Source organism: Sciurus carolinensis, chromosome 1 (assembly GCF_902686445.1).
Source record: "Sciurus carolinensis chromosome 1, mSciCar1.2, whole genome shotgun sequence".
Classification (NCBI taxonomy): Eukaryota; Metazoa; Chordata; class Mammalia; order Rodentia; family Sciuridae; genus Sciurus; species Sciurus carolinensis.
This window is the reverse complement of record NC_062213.1, coordinates 148,666,953-148,676,816: the sequence shown is the minus strand read 5'-3', so window position 1 is coordinate 148,676,816 and position 9,864 is coordinate 148,666,953.

Sequence of the window (9,864 nt, the reverse complement as noted above, 5' to 3'; positions counted from 1 at the left end):
CAGTTTCATTAATTTTACATCACTAAATTGAGCTTATTTTATCCTTTGTGTTATAATTCTCTTGTTTAAAATGTACAGATGTTAAGTGCTATCATTTGAGGTGATTTGGTAAATACATACACTAAAATGCATATATACCTTGGTCATGAAAAATACATTTCCATTATTCAGAATGGTTCTAGAGAGTCAATCAATCCTCTGATTCTTGCCATTCAGTTTTGTGTGTTATAGAACATTGTACAAATGTATCCACAAAGACATGAATGAAGCCTATCATCTTTCTCTTAATGTTCTTGATATCAAATATTTTCTGAATGTAGCACAGATTTCTATCTGTAACTGAGAGTTTAATAATTAATATCACATATTATGAATATGTTTTAATCTATTTTCTAGTTCAAGTGCATTTCACATATTTAAAGATCTGGAATACTAGGTATTGTGGTTTGGGTGTGAGGTATCCCCCAAAAGATCACATGTGAGACAATGCAAGAGGTTTGGAGAAGAAATGATTGGGTTATAGTCTTAACCTAGTAAGAAAATGAATCCCTATTAGGGATTAATTGGTAACCAAAGTGGCAGGGTGTGGCTGGAGAGGTAGAAATTGGAGCATAGCTTTGGGGTATATATTTTTATCTGGCAAGTGGAATCTCTCTCTCTCTCTCTGTTTCCTTATCATCCTGTGAGCTGGTTCTCTCTGCTACACTCTTCCCCCATGATGTCTTGCCTCACCTGGAGACCCAGAGGAAGGAAACTGGCCTTCTGTGGACTAAGATCTCTGAAACCGTGAGCCCTCAAATAAACCTTTTCTCCTTTACAGTTGCTCTGGTTGGGTCCTTTCAGTCTCAGCACTGAAAAAGCTGACTAAAAGCTGACTGTGATATAATAATTGTGTATAAATCACTCACTTTTTCATGTATTTTGTCAATTTGCTTTGAACTACCTTTAAGATTTATTCTATAAGCAAATTTCATCAAAAAATAAAGAATTTGATTTCATTTGGAGATGATTTATTTACTCTCCACAGTAACAATTAGAGATGTCTCCCTTTCTTCTGTGAAGCAGATTTATTCACACTGCAAAATAATAAAGAAAATATTTTCAAAGGGAAAATGGGCAGATTTGCTAGTAGTCTCTGTACAACATCAACAGATCTTGTTCTCATGGGTTTTCTCCTGCAATACATCCTCACAGGCAACATCATATCATGCTATGAGCACTGGCACTCAGGTGCCCAGATATTACTTGGTCAGTACTATTGCTGTGAGTAATAAACTCTTCTTATGTCTCTGAACTCATATCTTCTCTTCGGTATTTAAGAAACTATAGAGAACTAACTAGTTAGATTGAAATTAGTGTAAAATCACAATTGAAATTAGTGTAAAATCCCAAACTCTTTACAGTTCTTTATAATTCAGCATTGGCTTTTTGAATAAAGCTGGTACAAACATTCTTGTACATGTATTTTGCTGGAAATAAGTTTTATTTCCTTAAGGCAAAATCTATTCAAGGCATTTCTGACCAAAGATTATGGATATGCTTAACTTCATGAAAAAACTGCCAAACAGTTTCAAGAGAGGTTATGTAACTTTATACCTTCATAAGCAAACTAAAAATGCTTATTTTGTTCCTTATACTAACCTACATTTGGTACTTTCAGTCTTCTTAATTTTAGCTAATTGAGTAGGCATGTAGTAGTATCATGTAGTTTTAAGAACTTTTATTTGAAACTGTTTAAAACTTTCAGAAAGGGTTCATAAATAGTACCAATCATGATTAGGCACATTTCATTACATAAATTTTAAATATGTTTACTTTTTAACATTTTATCTCAAATTACTTTTATTTTCTGCCACAAAGTTCTGAATTATTTAAGAATAAATTGGAGACACAATGCCCTAATTTTCCTTTCTATTTCTTTCAGTCAGAACACTTTTCTAAATTACCATATTAAAACATGAAAAATAAGAACATTTATTCAATTTTTCTTCCAAATCAGAGATTTATTCAAATTGTTCACTGCTCCAGTAATTCCTATATAGTTCCGAGATATAATCCAAGATTCCACATATTTAGTTGTAATGTTCTTCAGGTGCTTTCATTCTGAATTCATGTCTCAGTCTTTTCTTTCATAATCTTAATATTTGGGGGCAACAAAAGAAGGTATTTTGATATTATTTATGAGTTTCTGCTTGCCTGATTTTTTTATTTAAATTTCTTTGGTAGTTCTTTCCAGAACTACCAAAAAGTTATGTCTAGTTATTATCAATGAATCTTACCAATAAGACATATAATGTGGATCTGTTCTACTGCTTTTCTGACTAGGTTTCTAGCTAACAAAGTGAAACAGAAGCACTTTTTAAAAATTGAAGTTTTATCTCTTCTTGCAAAAGTAAACTTCTTTTTAGTGTGAAGACAATAAAAAAATTCAAAGAAAAAATTATATTTTACCATATAAAATTCAAAATTTTGTATCCCAACAATATAATACATAAAAAGGCAAATAGAAATGACAAACTGCTTCCAGATTAACATGTTTACAACCGTAATAAAGATTTTATTAAAATTGGTATTGAAAAGTAGATTGTGAAAGACAAATGATATATTGAATAGTTTGTATAAAAATTTTCAACTTTTTAACTAGTAAATGGAATTAAAATTACAAACAATCTATATAATGCACAATTTTACATAATTGAACAAAATAATAAATCTGTTAAAACAATTATTTATGGAGTATTTTCTATCAGCTGGACACAACATAAGATGAATTACATACTACAATTAATTCTATGCACCAACCATATGAAATTAAGTATATATTTCCTCATTTTTAAAGAAGAAAATATGTGGAGAATATTCTGTCTTTACAATTACTAATCTGATTAATTTCTCAGTGTAGCTATAACGACCATAATGAAACTTTTATAAGCAATTACTGTTTTTGCCTATCTAATTAGAAAATGAACACTTTTTAAATGTTATTGTAGTATGTTAGCTAGTGTAATAAAATAAGTACTGTCATTACCTGCTGGTGAATTTATACACTGATACACTTTTAGAAACAATTATCTGGTCCATATTAATAGCATTAGAAAAATAAAAACACTTTGTTATAATGTTTCTTCTTCCAGAAATGTATTCCAAGACAAACTATAATAAATTGAGCAAAGATTTATGCAAAGGTATATGCATTAAGGTACTATGTACAATAGCCAAAAAATTATAAAGACTAAACTAATAGGATGGGTATAAGTAAATAAATGATCATGTCTCAAAAATGATATATCATGTAAATGCCAAAAAACCTAATGAAATTTAATATATGCAAATTTACTCAATGAAATATGAAGTCAACATGAACTGCATTGTGCCCAGCTTTGCAGCATTCTGTTAGCAGGAATGGAAATAGTAGAAAGGGAATGGAAGGGGGAGGTATGACTAAGTGAATGCTCCATTTTGGATTCAATTTCCATATACATTAAGTGGAAGAATATTTCTCCAGAAGAAAATGTGATACTACTACAACAATCTGGTGTCTTAAAATATGATAACATTTTGCTAGATTTTGTTAAGTGTTTTATATTATGTTTATGGTTCATAACTATAGTTGTTACATTTTATTTTCACTTTTAGATATGTTAAAATGCACACAGATAAACATAAAAATAACCCAAATATTATCAGTAGTTATTACTGAGCATTAGCATTATGGATATTATTATATCCTTTACTGTACTATTTGTATTTCTTTTAAAATTTTACAATGACTATAAATTACTTTTACACTAAAAACAGAAGATAATTTTAAACACAATGTCCAGAAGGTTAAATAACCTTACCTAAATGTCTAGAAGGTTAAATAAAATAGTATATGCAAACAAACAATCTAACAAAGAACTTAACTATGTAACAGATACTCAAAAGGTAAATTTATTTTATCAGTTCTAAGACCAGTAAATGCATTTTTAAAATATTGATGTATGCATAGCTCTAAATGTAGCTGTTGGGTAGTAAAACCAAGAGTTTACATATTCCTTTGTAATTTTTACATCCTTGTCATCACATACCTCATATTCCAGGGAGAAAGCAAGGATGAAGAAACCATGCTTAAACCAGAGCAAGACATTATCCTACTATTTTATAATCGTTTAATGTTTCATACCCAGGGGTTGTCATGAGAAGCGAAACTCAGATATCATTCATTTCTCTAGGTTCTGAAATGGTACATGATCACAAGTCTCTACAGAGGAAATCAGAAAAGGATAGTAGGAAAGGGAAGAGTGAGACTGAAAAAGATTCACACTGGGATACAATGTGAAAAAGATTCTTCAGGCAATTACAGTATGCCCTTCTTCCTAAAAACAGCTCTGATTTCCTCTTTCTCTCTACTGTTGGTCCATGTTGAAACTGCACAGGAACTGTCTCTATAAGGGTTTGACTGAATGGGATAAGTTATACTTTACTAAGTTGATCAATACTGCAAATCCAGTGGTATCCAAGCAAAGCCTGTTTTATGTTGCTTGCTAAATGACAGGTGGTTTTTTTTTTTTTTAAAAAAGTGTATTATATTTATTTCTTACTTCTTGGTACTATGTTTGAGAGAAGCATGTGCTGCATTAAGAATGGATCTCGTAATATTATATCTGTGATTCCTCAGTCCTGTTCAACTCCTGGAAGTTTCTTTAGACACAGACCATTAAGAGAGGTAGCATTTACTTTCTCTCAACCTGACAGGGAGCTGGCGCAAACTGTTCTAGTTTTCTTACTGTGGTCATTTTAAGTTCATTTACAGCCAACCTGGCTTGAACATCTTCTCATTCTCCCTCCTAACCTGTGTCTTGTTCCAAAGGTTCTTCCTAGGTTTCCCAAAGCTGTTTACTAAAAGGATGGTAGTCTGTCCTTGTCTACTTTCAAAGGGGGAATTTTTCAAAATCTTCAGAAAATAATCTACAAAAATAAGAAAAACTACCCCCCACCCTACCTCCCAACCCACACTTATGATGACTACTTACAAATACCTGTTGATGTTGTGCCGTGATGACTCATGCTGTACTTTTTGTTTCATTTGATGAATTTACTATTATAAAAGGCATTTAGTATGTAAATATAAATGTAAAATATAAAATACTGTTCCTAATTTTTTTTGTCTTTCATTTACACTTTTTAGCTATTTTAATCATATTTTTACACTGTTTTACTCATTTTCTATTATATTGAATGTACTTCTCTTGGTTTTTTATTTTGTTTATTTTTATGGTTCTATAGTATTTTTTAAATTTTAACTTATGCACAGAAACATAAAAATTTTATATATTAATGGAGTACAATGTGAAGTTTGCATGTATGCACTGTGTAATGTTTATTATTTAACATTTATTATTAACATTTATTATTTCTTTATGGAAAAAAACATTCAGAAATCCTTTCTTTTACCTTTTGGAAATGCACAGTATATAAACATTATCTATAGCCAACTTACTGTACAATAGTACACCAGAACTTACATCAAGTGTAACTTAGTACCCTTTATTCATCCTCTCCACATTCATCCCCCAACTCACTCTCCTCAGACTCTACGAATCACCGTTCTACTCTCAGCTTCTATGAGATAAACATTTTTAGATTTCACATAAAAGTGAGATCATGCCTAAACATGTTTCTGTGCCTTGCATATTTCACTTGATATAATACTCTCCAATTTCATCCATATTGTTCCAAATGACAAAATTTCATTATTTTATATAGTTGAATACTGTTCCATTGTATTTCATTTCCTTTGAACATATATCTAATAGTAGGATTACTGAATGTAGTGTTAGTTCTATATTTTTGGGGAGAGTACCAGGGATTGAACTCAGGGGCACTCAACCACTGAACCATATCCCCATACCAATTTCATATTTTATTTAGAGACAGGGTCTTACTGAGTTGTTTAGTGCCTCACTTTTGCTGAGGCTGGCTTTGAACTCAAGATCTTCCTGGTTCAGCTTCCCCAGCCACTGGGATTACAGGTGTGCTCCATCACACCTGGTTAATTCTATTTTTCAATTGCTGAGAAACCTCTGTACTGTATATAGCAATACTAATTTTCATTCCAACAGTGAGCAAAGGTTCCTTTTACTCATCATCTTTACTAGCAATTGTTATATCTTTTTGATAATAGACATTCTTATTGGAGTGAGATATTTCATAATGATTTTGATTTACATTTCAATTATTACTTGTTTAACTTTTAGACATGGGGTCTGGCTGTGTTTGCCCATGTTGCTAATGAACTCCTGGACTTAAGTGATCTTTCCACCTCATACTCCTGAGTAGATGAAACTACAAGTGCAAGTCACCATGCTTGGCTTCCAATCTTTACATTTTGTTGAACTCTTTCAATAAGCCCCTTTCATCCAAGAGTGAGGAATAGAAGAAAGAAAAGAACAAAGTAGATAATAACCCATTTTACCTTGCAAATAATATTAAAGCCAAACCATATATACATCTTCCTATTCAAAATGAGAGCTTCATGTTCAACCATTGCTCCTCTGTAAGTTATTAGAAAACCAGCAGGGTAAGATTATTCCATTTAAAGCATGGAGATTTCTTCATGAAATAATTTATTATATAAATCACTTATCAGGTTCTTTATGAAACATCATCTATTTATGACATATGCTGAGTAATAACTATGAAACTAACATCTCTCTAACAGACAGTAAGATCCTATGACTACTTCTGAATGGCTTTCAAATTTTAGTCTCACTGCAATTCAGTGTTGCTTTATTTTCTGCTTCTCATAATGTTGAAAGTGACTTGTAAGTAAACCTATTTAGGCTTGTAGGCTTGGTGAACTCAAGGAAACCTCTTGTACACTCCTAGTTTTAAGTATCACTATTAAAAAAAAGACAGGATTAGCTAAATAAGGGAAGCTACATACTGCAAAATCTTGTTTAGGGATTTCCCTTTGGTTGTAAACCATCACTGTATGCTAGCAGAGTATAGAAAAGGTTTAAGGCTGCTAGTGGAGAGATGGTAGGAACAAGTCTAAAGGGTCTAGTGATTGCATGGTTACCCAGGAGATAACATTTATGTAGGGTACTGGGGAGAGGATAAAGAGTACAATATATAGTATGAAAACCGATCACTTCTCTGACTTTTAATAACAATCCTGTAATCAAAAAAGAAGTACATGCATGCACTCACAAATGCTGTCTAGTCAAGAGTTGGAGAAGAGCTGATGTTCCAATCCAGACTGAAGAGACTGAAGAGGGTATTCAAATGGGAGAGTGGCAGTTTCAATTGCTGGGAACCCTAAGGGGAAGCCATCCTCCACAATATGAATTAGATCCCATGGGATGAAGAGAACAACTTCTGTGTGGATAGGCCATCTGCACTACACTGATCTTGCCAAAAAACACACAAATCTGCAATTGACGTTGCAAAAAGACACTAGGACCTGAATCCTTCCATAGTTGTCTAGGCCATCTTGGATGAGGCAGCTTCCAGGCCAGTCTGAGAGCCAAAGCAAACAAAGCAAGTGGATCTCAATCATTCACTGCTAAATTGCTAAGTGTCCTCCAATTGCATTGCTTCCAAGTGACTTCACAGAAGAGAAAAAGATCAGAGATAGGCATACTCTGCATACTGATACCTACTTTGATCTCTTCTTTCCAAGGTTTTTACATGCCTTAGAATAAATATTAACTTTGTATTGCCAAAATGATAAAGTAGGACAAATTTAGAGACTTAAAAAACGCACATGTATTGTTTTATAGTTCTAAAAATCATAAGTATGAAATGAGTTCTTTGGGTAAATTAAAAGTATCAGCAGATCTATGCTTCTTCTGGAGGCCTTAGGGAAATGAATTTTCTTGCACTCAGTGCCGGCCACTGAACTCTGAGTCCTCTAACAGTCACTTATCATACTAGGACACTATGTAAAAAGTGAACATTGGATTAAATATTTAGGATTGCATTCAGTTCCACTCAGCAAGTATTCAATAACAGAGTGATAATGGGCGATACACCAGAATAAAGTTACAAGCGACTGACAAAGAGAACTCCTCCCCCTCCTTCCGAAGTTCAAGTCCCACCATGCTCCTATCTCGGTTTCCAGAACAAATTATGTCTCATTCACATTTCTCTGCCTTTGCCCTGAGCTATTCTCTCACCCAGAATGCCTCTCTCCTCTTTTCTCTGTCTATTAAATTCTAACTCATATTTCTTTTCTCAGCTCAAAGGCACTCTCTGGGAAATTTACCTCCATCCTCTGCAAGTGACATTAATCACTCCCAGCCCAGAACTCATGTAGAGCTTTAAGTGGTACCACATTTTAGTCATCTATGTGCCCTCTACAGCCATTCATGTATGTTACTAGTCCTAATTAATAAATGTGAGTTAAACCAAATTGGATTATTTCATAACAATACCTAAATGAGCTATGTCATTTAGTAAAAAAGAGTTTTCCACACAAGATAAAAAAGAGAGCAACCAAATTCCTCTATCCTCAGAAAAAGACTATTAAAAATTCATGTGTATATGAATCAGCTCAACAGTTTGTATAAGCATATTTCAGATTTTCATCATCAGAGAATATAGATCAAGATGACTGAGGTGAGTCCCGTGGGCTTTCATTTTAATAGGAATCAGGAGACATAGTGATCTGGGTGAAGGGTGGTGTTTCTAGATTACACCTTCCAATACCCATATACCTGCATAGATTCATTCCCCCTTTGAGAGGTAAATAAGGTCTTCTCTTGGCTGATCATTTGCCTCATTAATGAAACCCACCATGGGACTCTGGTGGGCATAGTAGATGGGTTGACAGAAACCAAACTTTAAGCCTTTAATGTCATCTGAAAGGTTTTCTGTAACCTAACAAACATCCAAGTCAGTCTCTTAACTATCTTTCTTTGCACAGCATTCTTCAGGTTAAATGTAATTGATTTCTAGATTCTGTAATTTCTCAAGAAGAAAGAGAAAACAAAATGAAAACTAAAATGCACATCTACTTTAAGTTCCCTGTTATAACTAATTCACAATAAATTACAAATATGGCTCTTAATGACTCCATATCTCCTGTCCTTGGATCAACAAGATTTCAATCTACTCAATTATTTTCAGCTCTTGGAACTATGATGTGAATATATTCATGAAATAAAAGAAAAATGCAATAGGATTTTAACACAAAATATGTTTACAGATGATGTTATTTTAAAAATTTTTAAACATAATACACATTCCATTAATACATTTTATAGCACTAAGTAAACAATATGTTGTATTCACACACACACACACATACACACATACACCATGTGTCATAAGCTCACTTTGCTTTTAAATTACACTTTGGCTTATTAGTGAGGGTTAAATCATAGTTCTTCATGGTTCCCTTGGATCTTCCCTTGAATATGGTGTCTTCTTCCATAATTGGCTCACAATTCAATATACCTAGAATAAAAATATATACTTAATTTTGCTACAGGTGTGTCATCAATCATCTTTCTCTTCCCAAATGAGTACTTTTATTAACAAAATAGTATACATTAGGTTACAGAAAAATGACACATTTACTACTAAGATGATTTTTAAAGATGCATTAGCACAAACACTTATATCCTCCTTCATGCCTTAGCAGTTTGTTCAACAGAATTGCTTCCTGTAAGTTATATGGCTTGATGGCCACTTGGTATAAACATAAAATAATTATGTCTCAATTTAACTCTGTTTAGTCTTCTAGTGTGGACCAGCAAATACTGGGTGCTGGAGGTGCACTGATTTATGAATGATTGGCATTCAGCAAAGAACCTGGAGCCCACCTAAGCCTAAACCCTGCCTCCAGGAATTCTGCATACAGGATGACCTCCCTCA